At 42.5% G+C, this 13,723-nt stretch overlaps 1 protein-coding gene across 3 annotated transcripts in view; it reads left to right on the top strand.

Annotated features, from left to right (window-relative positions):
* The window catches only part of KIAA1958 (KIAA1958 ortholog), a 170,623-nt gene that overhangs the window by 86,484 nt on the left and 70,416 nt on the right, over positions 1-13,723 (top strand). The gene's annotated exons all lie outside the window — the stretch shown is intronic.

The following is a 13,723-nucleotide window of genomic DNA, read 5'->3' as shown; positions in this document are numbered from 1 at the left end:
CACCAGCAGGACATTCCCGTCTCCACATTATCACCGACACTTGCCACTTTCCATGTTCACAAATGTGACAGCTGCCCTAGTAGGTGTGTGAGGTAGCGGCCCTGTGGTTCTTTTTGCATTACCCTGATGACCGGTGATACTGAGCATTCTGTCAAGTGCTTATTGACCATTTGTATTTCTTCTTCTGAGAAATATATATTCAAATCCTTGGCTCATTTTTAAACTACTCTGCTTTTTAATTGATGAGCTGTAAAAGTTCTTTTTGTATTCTGGATGTAAGTCTGAAATCAGATATGTGATATGTAAATATTTTCTCTCATTCCATGGATGGTCTTTTTCTTTCTTTGAAAACCAGATTTTTTTTTTTTCTTCAACCACTGAATAACAGTGTGGCCTTTGGTGAATTTTTGCATTACTAGACAAAATGTTGTCTTGATTAGGCTGGTGGGAGTAGCTTTTCACTTGAATGCTTGTGAATCTGGCTTATTTTTGTCTGACCTCCACCTCCTCTTTTCCTTTGTAAATTAGTAGACCTAGCCTGGCAGAGTTTCCTATACTTTCATTTAATTTGTATTTGTGTTTGGAGTTCAGAAATGGGTTTTGCAAAGTGGTCTGATATACTCAAACAGTTTACTAAGACGATTACTTGGGTTGCACATCCTGCTGCTGCGTACCCTGCAAAAGCAGGATGCCAGTGGATAGTAAATGAGACCCTGAGGCTCCTTACTAAACCACGTGTGCATATCTTGGCATATAATTATTTTGGAGAAGAAATTGAGGCTATCTGAAAAGGAAATAATCCATTTATTACTGTGTATATTGTATTCTTTTAGGTTTTCTTCTTTCCTTGTTAAAATCGTGCCTCTATAACAGCTATAAAAGGCAGGCATTGCCAAGGGTAGCACATCATAAATACAGTTATAAACTTGGGCTTTACTCTCACAAGGCAGATTGATTTGACTTGGACTTGAACCCTCAGGAAAAGCAGTGTAAAGAACTGGTATTGGGAATGTCCCAAGGAATAGTCCTCTTGTTTTGATCCATTGATTTCTGGAAGGGTATTGCATTGCTGAGATATCGTTAGCCTTAGAGAAACACCTGGAAACAGCAGTGGAACAAATAAAAATCTAATTGACATCTTTCTTTTTTTTGACAAGTGTATACAATTCATGTATAGTTTTTCTTTGTTCCTAAGAACCCAAGCTAGGATCTGTGTTCTGAAGGTTTATTTATTTATTTATGTTTGCGTATTTATTTCTAATAAACCAATCTTCATTCCAAACAAATTTAAAAAACTAAAATCCAGACTGTGCACATGTATATAGGTGTATACAGATGGGCCCTGCTTACCCACTGTGGAGAGCACACAGAGGCCGAGCAGAGAGGAAAGGTTCAGAATGAACTTTCTGGAAGCTACAGGAGGCTCTTGGAGGACAGATGCTGTGGAAGCTTGAGTCGTTTTCAGATAACTGCAGAAATACTGTCTATCTTTAAATAATATTTTTAAAATAAATAATTTGACAAGTGGCTGTTGAGTCTGCCAGAAACAAAGAGAAATTGTTTCATTTTGTTTAGTTTTCCTGATGCCATTTAAATTCCCCCAGTGGAAAATCGTCCTTATTTCTGTTCAGAATTGAACTGATAAAGTTATAAAATGTTAATCAAGGTGTGGATAAGATCATTAATTTTCATGTCAACCCTGCCATTCTGCTCAATCCAAATCTTCGCAAACAGTGAGTCAAGAGGACTCACGTTATTAGAAGAATTACTGACTGTCTGCCAGTAGCTTAGATTCCATTAATTTTTTAGGTTTTTATGTAAATTTGGGGCATTTGTCATAATGAAATTTGAATCTATTACATCATGAGTTGGGTTTTTATGGATATATATAAATTCCTTAAATATACTGGCATATATATAATATATACAGCTTCATTTATGATTTTGCCCATGAGTCTTTTTTATTAATCAGCCCTATCCCCAGAAATTTTATGGTAACAATTGATAAATTTTTGCTTATTAGATTAATAATATATATACTTTTTCTTTTGAAAATGCCTGTCTTTGTCTTTTAGTGTGTTCAAATATGTTTTTATATATTTGAGTCTGTCATGAATGGAAATATATTTCCTACACTACTATTATCTTTTAATAATTGTTGATGGCATTTCTTGAGCTATGGATTTTATCAATTTTCCTAAAAACTATTCTTTCAACATCCATCTGTCATCTTTTCTGTATCTGTGTTTTCCTTAGGACATTCTTTCCCTACCTTGAGATCACACAAATATTTATATTTTCTTCTAATTATCTTCCACACTTGTCCGCTTTCCTTTTCAGCGTTTAACTTTGTATTAGAATGTGTATTTTGGTGTAGAATCCTGCAGCATTATTTTTGCATGTAGTCAAGTGTTCTAGCATCATTTACTGAATAATCCCTTCCTTTACTGAGTTGATTCAGATAGCACACCTTTGTTTATAATTTTATCTGTTTCTGGTTTTCAGTTATTTTTATTGATTGTTTTCTGTTTTTCTTCTGATTTTACTGTTTGATTATATTTTATACAAAAGAAAATACATTCAGAGAAAGAGTGGTATAGTCACCTAATATACTTTTTGAAAAATGACTCATATAAAATTGAATTCACTGAGCTTTTAAAAATTGATTAAGTTATATATTAGCTTCCAGTTAGCTGGTCTGTATTGACACAATAAGTAATGGTTTCTCTTGTCAGAAACAGAAAACCTGAATTAAAATTAGTTAAAGGAGAGAATGAACTGCCTTATATTCCAAGACAGCCCTTGAAGCAAGCTTTCATCCCGGTTAAGACCGTGTGTTCTTTCCCACTTGTCATTTGTCATTCTGGCTTTGTCGGTAAAGTTTGACCTCCTCGACTCCTGGGTGGGTGTGAGATGGTCATGCAGCTGAGTTTCATTCTAGTAGAAGGCAGGACCCATGACCTAGCACTCGTGCCAACCCCTGGACCATTCAGAGGGACACTGGGCTCCTGCCTTGCAAACAGTGTGGAAATCAGCTCTCTGCAAGCCACCTAGCTGACGGTGGGGTGGGGCGAAGGTGCTAAGATTCCAGGTACTATTCCTGAGAGGCGCTACAAACCAAGATGCCTGTTACTGTTTATATGCTTACCTGTTTTTGGGGAGTGGTGTTTTTTGAGCATTTAGTTTCCCTACGTAGGCAGATGGAAAGAATTGTTATGTCTGTTATTTGGAGCCTGCGTGTACTAGAATGGTTTTCTAATGTAAGGAACAGGCTGGCGCCGTGGCTTAACAGGCTAATCCTCCGCCTTGCGGCGCTGGCACACTGGGTTCTAGTCCCGGTTGGGGTGCCGGATTCTATCCTGGTTGCCCCTCTTCCAGGCCAGCTCTCTGCTATGGCCCGGGGAAGGCAGTGGAGGATGGCCCAAGTTCTTGGGCCCTGCACCTGCATGGGAGACCAGGAGAAGCACCTGGCTCCTGGCTTCGGATCAGCGAGATATGCCGGCCGCAGCGGCCATTGGAGGGTGAACCAACGGCAAAAAGGAAGACCTTTCTCTCTGTCTCTCTCTCTCACTATCCACTCTGCCTGTCAAAAAAAAAAAAAAAAAAAAGAAAGAAAGAAAGAAAGAAAGAAAGAAAAAGATGTAAGGAACAGAAATTTGTGTAAATGTGTATGCTTATGTATATCCTTGTATATATGTATCTGTTCATCCATGCACATGTTTTATTTCACATATTTTCTTTTTTTAAAGATTTTTATTTATTTATTTGAGAGGCAGAGTTACAGACAGAGGGAGAGACAGAGAGAGAGCTCTTAACATCCGCTGGTTCATTCCCCAAATGGCTGTAATGGCTGGAGCTGGGCTGATCTGAGGCCAGGAGCAAGGAGCTTCCTTCAGGTCTCTGTGGGTGCAGGGGCCAAGGCACTTGAGCTGTCTTCCACTGCTTTCCCAGGCCATCAGCGGGGAGCTGGATTGGAAGTGGAGCAGCCGGGACTCAAACCTGCACCCAAGCAGTGCTGGCATAACTCGCCTAAGCCTCAGCTCCAGTCCCCATGTATTTTCTTGATCCACAATAAACGAATGCTCTTTTTCCAAAAAGAAACAGACTATAGTTTGTTTTCTCAGCCACACCTTTTGCTGCACTTTCCTGAAAGACTTGAGATGTAAATTTAGGAGGATAATGGAGACAAAGTAAAAAGTCAGCTCTTTTTTGGTTTGTTTGGTCATCATTTCCCTCCTTATCACTAAGAGGTGCTCTTCTGAGGATTGCATGGCAGGCATAACTGGGCATGATAGCAGAGCCAGAGGGCTGTTTCAAGTCCCATCTGCTCCATTTCTGATCCAGCTCCCTGCTAATGCACTGGGAAAGCAGCAGAAGGTGCCTCAAGTGCTGGGGCCCCTGTACCCACATGAAAGACCCAGAAGAAACTCCTGGCTTTGGTCTTGCCTAGCCCTAGCCATTTGGGGAGTGAAGCAGTGAATGGAAAATCTCTCTCTCTCTCTCTCTCTTTCTCTTTCTCTGTAACTCTGCCTTTCAAATAAATAAATTTTTTTGTGGGACCAGTGCTGTGGCATAGTGGGTGAAGCTGCTGCCTGCAGTGCTGACATCCCATATGGGCGCCGATTTGAGTCTTGGCTGCTCCACTACTGATCCAGCTCTCTCTGCTATGGCTTGGAAAAGCAGTAGAAGATGACCCAAGTCTTTGGGCTCCTGCATCCTTGTGGGAGACCTGGAAGAAGCTCCTGGCTCCTGGCTTCGGATTGGCACAGCTCTAGCCATTGTGACCATCTGGGGAGTGAACCAGCAGATGGAAGATTTTCTCTCTCTCTCCCTCTCCGTCTCTGTAACTCTGCCTTTCAAATAAATACATAAATCTTTTTAAAAAATCTTTTTTGTTCTTTTTAAAGATAGCAGAGCTTGGGCACACAGGGTTTAGAACAGACACATCTGAACTGATTCCTGGACCTACCTCCTGCTGGCTGCCTGAACTTAGCTGAGTCATTCCACATGTGTGAGATTTAGCTTCTTCATTTATAAAGTAATGATCATGTCTGTCTTGCAGGATTATTGTGAGGATCAAATGCAAAAATATACATAAAGCACTAGAGAAAATATCTGACAGGTGATAAACATGGAATAAATGGGTAATTTCCACTTCTAGTATTTTTAATTTCATTATCATCGTCATTGATGCTAGTTGTTCTCAGTGCTCTTTGTTTAAAAGTTATTATTTGTTTTCATTTTATCTGATAGACAGAGCTCGATCTTTGGTCTGCTGGTTTACTCCCCAAATGCCCACAGTAGGTGGGGCTTGCTGAGGCTGGAGCCAGGAGCCTCGACTCAGTCCGAGTCTCCACCTGGGTCACAGGGACCTCAGTACTTGAGCCGTCACCTGCTGCCTCGAAGGATGTGTATTAGCAAGAAGCTGGGATAGGAAGTGGAGCTGGTACTTGAAACCAGGCACTCTTATATAATATGCAGGTGTCCCATAGAGTACCTTTTTATTTACTCAGAGGTAGAGTTACAGACAGAAGGGAAGTCAGAGAGAGAGGTCTTCTATCCGCTGGTTCACTCCCCAAATGGCCGCATTGGCCGGAGCCGGGACAATCCGGAGCCGGGAGCTTCTTCCAGGTCTCTCATGTGGGTGCTGGGGCCCAAGCACTTGAACCATGCTTCACTGCTTTCCCAGGCTATTAGCAGGGAGCTAGGTTGGAAGTGGAGTAGCTGGGACTCGAACCGGTGCCCACATGGGATGCCAGTGCTGCAGGCAGAGGCTTAGCCTAATAGGCCACAGTGCTGGCTTCCTAACAAAATTTTGTGATTTTCTTCCTTATTATCATGATAGGATGCTGTCATGAGAATTTTTTTTTTAAAGCTCTTCTGCTGGAAAACAAAAGCAAAAAAACAAAGAGTCCTCTATTATCTATGAAACACTTATTTCCAGGGTCAGCATTGGCCGAATTCCACAAAGAAAGACGTTTGTTTCCCCTATTTCACTCATGGGAAGTGAAGCACAAAGAAACTGGTGATTTGGTTGGAATTCCGATGGGAGGGGACCAGTTCTCCTCCCTGTTAGCTAAGAGAACTGGGGTTGTTCTGAACCGTGGTTTGCTGTGTAGTTACAGAAAGAGCTGGAACTCATTGCGTCTCCTTCCCCTGTTTTTATTTTCAGGTCATTATCACTTAGATGATAGTCTAAAAAGATTTTTTTTTTTCCTGAGAATCATTTTTCAAAAGACCCAGGGTTTAATAGAAAGATCGACTATATCAGGAGCAGGGAAGCTCGCGTCTTACTTAGTTGTTAGTCTTTTTTTTTTTTTTTTTTTTTTTAAACAAATCTGAAAAGTCACCCATGCTTTAATGTATCACACCTTTTTTTTCATGATCAATCCTATGACAAGCTCTGGGCAGGGCTGGTGAATATATATAAAGATGAGTGTTCAAGTCCCTGTCCCCTGGACATCATTGTTTAGAGAAGCAGGCAGACAAACCAACAACTTTAAGTGTGTGAAAGACCTACGTGCCATGTGATAGAGAAGTTGCCTCAGTCTGGGGGAACAAATGGAGGGGTACTTCAGGTGGACAGAACCACATGCATGCATGTGTGGGAAAGCAAGGAGCCGAGTGTGACTTGACAGTAGATTTCAAGGGAACCAGCAGAGTTACTGCTGAGCAGACAGGCTGGAGCCACCTGTGAAAAGGATGTGCATGTGCCACCAGTGTCTTCTATGGGGAGCAGAGAGACAAAGTTCCTTCTCTTAGAAGATCACACTCATCGCATTGGGGAAACAGAGGCTGAGACACAAGAGCCATTTTATAGGTATTCCAGTGATCCCCATGTGCATATGGCAGTAAGTGCTCACATGTGGCAACTGTGTGGGCATTGGAGAAAAGGAGACAGAAGTCAAAGTTTCAGGAGTTCAAGCACAGAACACATGGCCTCTTGAGTTTGGCTTCTTGAGGTCTCTTTTACCACCTGCATATTCCCTGTCCAAAGGCACAGCATTGACTTAGGTAACACCAAAAGATCTTCAGGGCACAAAGATCTATAGCAAAGTCCTAGTTCGTTATGTATAGGATAAAGCGGCTTTAAGAGAAGCCAGGCAGTGTCGCAGGAAAAACTGCCACCTGTGACGAGCCCCGGCTGCTCCACTTCCCATCCAGCTCCCTGGTAGTGTGCCTAGGAAAGCAGCAGAAGATGGCCCAAGTCCTTGGGCCCCTGCCACCCTTGTGAGAGACCTGGAAGAAGCTCCAGTCTCCTGGCTTCGGACTGCCCCAGCTCCGGCCATGCGGCCATTTTGGGGGTGAACGAGCAGATGGAGGTATCTTTCTCTCCTCAGTACACTCTGCTTTTCAATTAAATAAATATTAAATAAATAGATAAAAGAGTTCTGAAGCCTGACATGACCATTCACTCATCCATTCATTCAGCAAACACCTACCAGAAGCCTACAAAGTGTCAAGGTCAGTTTGGGTTCCAAGGGGATACAGTAGCAAACAAAGGGAAACATGATTCCTGTGCTTATGCTGCCTGTACTCCAGTGCTGCCTGCACTCTAAGGGGAGAGAGACACTTGGATTCCTACCCTCTCAAAACACTAAAAACAAAAGCAAAAACCAGAACAAAACACTGTTTCAAATATTTCCTGGTTTGAGATTCTGTAGATCACAATGCGAGTGACTGTGAGACTAAATGGATTGCCTTTCGAGAGCATGTTTCTAGGATGAAAAATGACCAACAGTGGTTAAGTGAACAATTCAGCCACTATGATAAATGAAAGGCAAGTCTTTCTTAGCTGGAAATTAAAAGTGCAGAGGCTGTAGGCCTTCCATTCCACATTTATGTAATTTCTTTGAAACACTTTCTACTCAATTGAAAATAACAAACCTAGTGTACTAAATTATAATAATGCTTATTTTTGTTTATTTCTTTTCTCTTTAAAACACAGCAAGCTGGGGGTTGTCCCAGGAGCTGGTAGTACCTGCAGGTTCGGATGAGGGTGGTGGCTGGAGGCTGTGACGTCCGGTCCATCAAACCTAAGAATGCTTAGTTTTGCAGACAACTAGTGACTTTTAAGAATTTTAAATACAATTATTTACTAGTTTTCTGAAAGGCAAAAGGAGAAAATGAAGCTCCTTGCCCTCTGTTGTGCAAATGCAGTTTGGAAAGAAATTGTGTTAACAGCTTTTTTTGGTGACTACTGCACATTCTTTTTTTTAGTATCATTTGTCTTAATATTTACTTGTTTGAAATGAGAGCATTTTCATATTATACCGGTGAAATAGAAACTGCTACTCAGTTACAAAGGAGATCTTCCAAAAGTTCATAGAAAATGGTAGTAAAAAAAACTGCATGAATTTCAAAAAATTTTGAGCCAAAATAAGCTCTTTTTAAGAAGTTTACTTAATTTATTTTTTATTTATTTGAAAAACAGGGCAAGAGAGTGAGGGGGAGAGATCATGTATCCACTAGTTCACTCCCCAAATGCCCCAACATCTGGGGCTGGGCTAGGCTCAAGCCAGAAGCCAAGAATTCCATCCTGGTCTCCCACATGTGGCAGGGACCTGAGTATTTAAACCATCAACTCCTGCCTCCCAGGGTGTACATCAGCCAGAAGCTGGGTCTAGAACTAGTACCCGATCCCCAGGTCCTGCAGTCTGGACGCCATTGTCTCAGGCCGTGGCTGGACTGCCTGTGCCGCGATGCCCACCCTGAAAATAACCTTTTGTCTTAACAACACTTTGCCAGGGAAGTTTTGAAGAACCTGGTACTTCAACTTCACCTACATGTGATTGAGACTTCCAGATGTGTAAAGTGTAGCACACTGGCAATTGCTGTGAACCTCTGAATACACATTTCTTTCCATGAATTGGGATTTGTCTAAGACTGCTGGGAAGCCAGGAACCAATTCACAACGGAGGAGGCATTGACCTTAAATTTCTAGCTGCAGTCTCCATTCCTTGGAGGGTCTGCAAAGATGAAATACTGGATGACACAAGGCAGCCAGGGCCGGGGCAGGTCACGAAAGCATTATCTGTAGCGTCCCATGAATTCAAATGTATCTGTTTTCTTTGGAGAAGCAGCAGCCATCTCCCTCTCCTCCCAGGTAGAGCTGACTGACCGCTGTGGGTCTCAGCAGAGGACGGCAGGGTGCAGGTGACCCACTTCATTTAGGTCCAGTGATAATTTCTTTCTCAACCTAGATCTCATTTATGTAACTAGTAGGTCTGTGTTCCCAGAAGACTGTATTATAACAAGAAGTATTTCGAGAGCATGGCAAAAATGAAAGATTGTGCTTCTGTGGCTGCCAGGCTATTCTGTTCATTATTTTAGGTGAGAAGAGTGATCAGATTTAAAATCAAGTAAATCTGATTTAATGATTGATGCACTTTGGTTGCTTTATTGAGTGACAGGATACACGTTAGTCTGCTTCTTCAGTGCTACCTTAAAATCTGATTGCTTTCTTCAACAAAACCACTGGTTTTTACTGCCTTTTAAAATTTTTCTTTATCAAGGTAATATATGTGCATGACAATCAGTAAAAATAAATTTGCTGAACAGTAACGATCTCTCACCTTATCTCATCTCCCTATAATCTCAACTCCTCAAAGGAAACTTACTTTGAACCTTTGTATTTTCAGTTCTTCCAACGTTCTGAACAAATGGTGTATACTTCTGTTGCTTGACTTACCAACTTGAGAAAATGTCCTTAGACTCTCTGTTTTGAAAGATGTAGATTTAACTCCTTTTCATTAACTTCCAGCATCTGATTATTAGGTTCTTAAAATAGAGAAATGACCAGTTATTAAAGTACACAACTAATGGATAAAAGAACTAAAAGTAATAGAGGAACTCGGTATACTTCTTCCACCTAAAGAGGAGGATGTTACCTCCTCTATTTTTCCATTGTTCCCTTTACTGCTTACACTCAGTATTTTCATTCTCTTTTGTGGTTAAGTCCCTTTTGCTTTTTTAAATTTACTTTTGCTTGTTTGAGAGAGAGAGAAAGAGAAAGGAAGGCAGACGGACAGGGTAACACACTGGTTCATCCCCTAGATGTCTGCAATAGCTGAGGCTGGGCCAGGATCCCAGAACTCAGTTTGGGTCTCCCACATGTAGGACAGGAATCCAACTCCTTGTGCCATCATCTCTGCCTCCCAGGGTGTGCATTAGCAGGAAGCTGGAATTGGAAGTAGAGCTGGGACTGGAACCCAGGCTCTCTGATACGGGCTGCAGTATCCCAAGCAGCATCTTTATCCATAGGCTGACACTAAATAGTCAGAACCAGTAACACCTTTGACGTTATTTTCCTAAAATTTTTATTGATTTAAGAGGCAAATCTGAATCTCATTTATGTAATGAGTGGTTTGTGTTTACAAAAGAGAGTGAAAGTGAGTGAGCACTCCTGTCTACTGCTGGTTTACTCTGCAAATGCCTACAACAACCGGGGCTGGGTCAGGACCTGGGCCTGGATCAGTACTGAAGCCTGGGGCCGGGAACACTTCTAGATTCCAGATCTCTGGGTCTTGTGGCAGGGATCCAACTACCAACGCCGTCCTTGCTGCCTCCCGGGTCTGCGGGGGGCCGGAGTGGGTAGGCAGAGCTGAAGAGAAAGAATCCAGGTGCTCCAGTGTGGAATGTGAGTGTCTGAACCACAAGGCCAAACACCCACTCCTCTTTTGTATTGTTTTGACAGTGTAAATAGTGTAAAATCATAACTGTGAGTGTTCTATGATTATATTTCTTTACATCTGAATAAATTTCACAATCTCTCAAAGGAAAATGTTCCTAAGGGCTGTTGTGTGGATAAGTGACTTCGTCCACACAAAGGGCTTAGAATAACACCTGGTGCTGAGAGTAGGTCTTGAATAAGCCTATCCCGTTATTATTATGAATGCTGCATTTTACTGCCTCTGAAGTATGATTGAAGGTAAGATGTAGCATGATTTTTTGTTTTGCACAGAAAAACATGCTGCTGTTTAAGTTATAACCCCCTAGGCCTTGTGAGAGACATTTCAGAGATGCTAAATGTGAGGTGCGTTTTAGAATCAATGAAAGAGGATATCAAGTGTGTTTTTGTTATTTTTGTATGCATATTTCCCAAAGCATTTGGTAGCACTTCTTGAGAGCAGGGCAGTATTCTGAACCCTATCTGTTTGGTCTCCCCAAGATTCCCATTCCGGGCCTTGGACTAACTCCAAGCCTGAGGTGTCCTTCCCACCTGAGGCTTCTTTGGATTTCATGTGTCCCTCATCCTGATGGAGTGCATCAGATTGTTTCCCAGGAATGGAAAAGTAGGAAGTAAACTTTTGAGTCCTTAAGTTGCTAAAAATTATTTTCCTTTAATTTGATTGAAAAAGAGTTTTCCTTAATACTTGTTCCTTTTGTAAAGATTATAGATATAATCCCTCAAATCTTTTAGAATTTTTATTAGTAAGATTTTAAAGAAGTTATATTTTCAAATTTTCCTTCAGTTTCTCCTTTTCCTCACTCTCCTTTAATTCTGCCAGTTTCCTTCAGAGGCTTGGTCTGCTTGTTTGTCTGCAAACAAGAATGTAGGACAGGTGTGGGTGGGTGTTTGGTGCAGCAGTCAAGCCACCACTTGCAGTGCCCACAACCTGTATTTGAGTTCAAGTCCTGGCTCTACTCTGCATTCCAGCTTCTTGGTAACGCGCACCCTGGAGGGCAGTAGGTGATGCCTCAAGTAGTTGGGTCCCTGCCTCCTATACTGAGTCCCTGGCTTCTCTCTTTGGCCTGCCCCAGCCCTGGCTGTTGTGGGCATTTGAGGAGTGAAATCAGTGCATGGGAGATCTCTCTCTCTCTCTCTGTCAAATAAATAAACATATAAATAAAAATTTAAAAGAATGCAGGACAGAAATCTGGTGTTGGTTTCTTCTGTAGTTGTATAAATAGATTTGCTTCCCTCAAGGCCTTCTGCCTGAGTGAAAAGTAGGGTGCAGTGTGTTGATTGGCAGGGCTTCCATTAGGGAGGGTGGGTGGAGAGCAGGTGAGTGGTCAACAGATCTCAGCAGAGTCCATGTTAAAGATCCTGCCTCTTGCCAGCGCCACGGCTCACTAGGCTAATCCTCCGCCTGCGGCGCAGGCACACCGGGTTCTAGTCCCGGTCGGGGCACCGGATTCTGTCCCGGTCGCCTCTCTTCCAGGCCAGCTCTCTGCTATGGCCCAGGAAGGCAGTGGAGGATGGCCCAAGTGCTTGGGCCCTGCACCCGCATGGGAGACCAGGAGAAGCACCTGGCTCCTGGCTTTGGATCAGCGTGGTGCGCCGGCCACAGCGCGCCGGCCACAGCAGCCATTGGAAGGTGAACCAATGGTAAAGGAAGGCCTTTCTCTCTGTCTCTCTCTCACTGTCCACTCTGCCTATTAAAAAAAAAAAAAAAAAAAAAGATTAAATAAGATCCTGGCTCTTCCATATGATGAGTTTTGTTTCCTTAGGAATGTTTTTCCTGATTTTTTTTTTTTTTTTCTGGAAAAGGATCAGGGTGGGATGGTAAGGAGGACAGGAGGGACTTTACTGCTACGACTGTTATACGTGTTCCTTTAGTCCTCTGTATTCTGCTCTACTTCTTTTTGTTTGTTTACTCCCTTGAGAGGGAATTGGGAGAGAGAAAGAGTTTCTTTTCTGTCCACTGATTCACTCTCAAAATGCCCATAACAGCCCCAGGAAGGGACTGAAACCAGAAACCTAGAACTCAGTCTGGTCTCCCATGTGGGTGGCAGGGAGTCAACTTCTTGAGGTACCACTGCCACCCACGAGGGTATACACTGCAGGAAGTTATGATTGGAAACAGAGCCGGAACTCAAACCCAGGCCCTCCAGTATGGGATGCTGGTATCCCAAGTGTGACTTAACAGCTGTGCCAAGCACCTGCCCTTAGCTCTACTTCTTGCCCTCACCCTCTCTCACCCATTGTGCCCTTAAGCCCAAAGCCTCTAAGGTTCCAACAGAATGGTTGGCCTCTACGCTGTCCTGCATGGTGTGTGGTCCCCTGATCATTGGCATTACCTGGGTGCTTGATAAGAATGCAGATTTTCAGGCCCCTGGAAACTGTTTAGAAATTTGTGTTTTAATGAGGTCCCTGAGTGATCTTATTCACTTTGAAATTTGAGAGCAGGGTTCTGGGCTACAGTTCCTTCACCATGTCTTGGTTTTTCATATGTGCCATCAGCTCTCCATGCTCCACAGCTGTGTTAAGTGACAGCTGCTTCTCAGCAAGCCTCCTGCCCTTCTTGACCTTCCCAACTCCAGACACTGTTCCTTAGGCTCTGGCTAAAGACTGCACACGTCCAGAAGCCTCTGTCCAGTGAGTATGAAGGGTGGAGGTAGGAGCCAACGTCATAATGCAGCTTTGAATTCTGGATGGTGTGGTTGATTCCCATGAAAAAGAAAACTCAGACACGTTCTCTTACAGCAAAATTTCCATAATAAAAAATTTGTGTATAATGTGATTGATTAAGGAAGTTGATGTGCTAATGCATATTACCATTAGTTGTAACACATCTTAATGTCACCCTGACTACCCTTGGGCTTTGTGTATTATAAGTTCGAAGATGATAGGAATATGTTAGAGCTCTGCTGTGTTACTGCTGGTGGTGATAGAAAAAAAAAAGGTCTGTACCTGCTAAGCAAAAGCAAAATGCATCGAAATGCTAGATTTACTCGGTGATGCTTTGGCTTTTATAGCTGATACTTAAAGCAATAAAAC

The sequence above is a fragment of the Lepus europaeus genome, chromosome 12 (assembly GCF_033115175.1).
Source record: "Lepus europaeus isolate LE1 chromosome 12, mLepTim1.pri, whole genome shotgun sequence".
NCBI lineage: Eukaryota > Metazoa > Chordata > Mammalia > Lagomorpha > Leporidae > Lepus > Lepus europaeus.
Note: the sequence above shows the minus strand (reverse complement) of the source record. Positions and strands in the feature narration are given on the sequence as shown.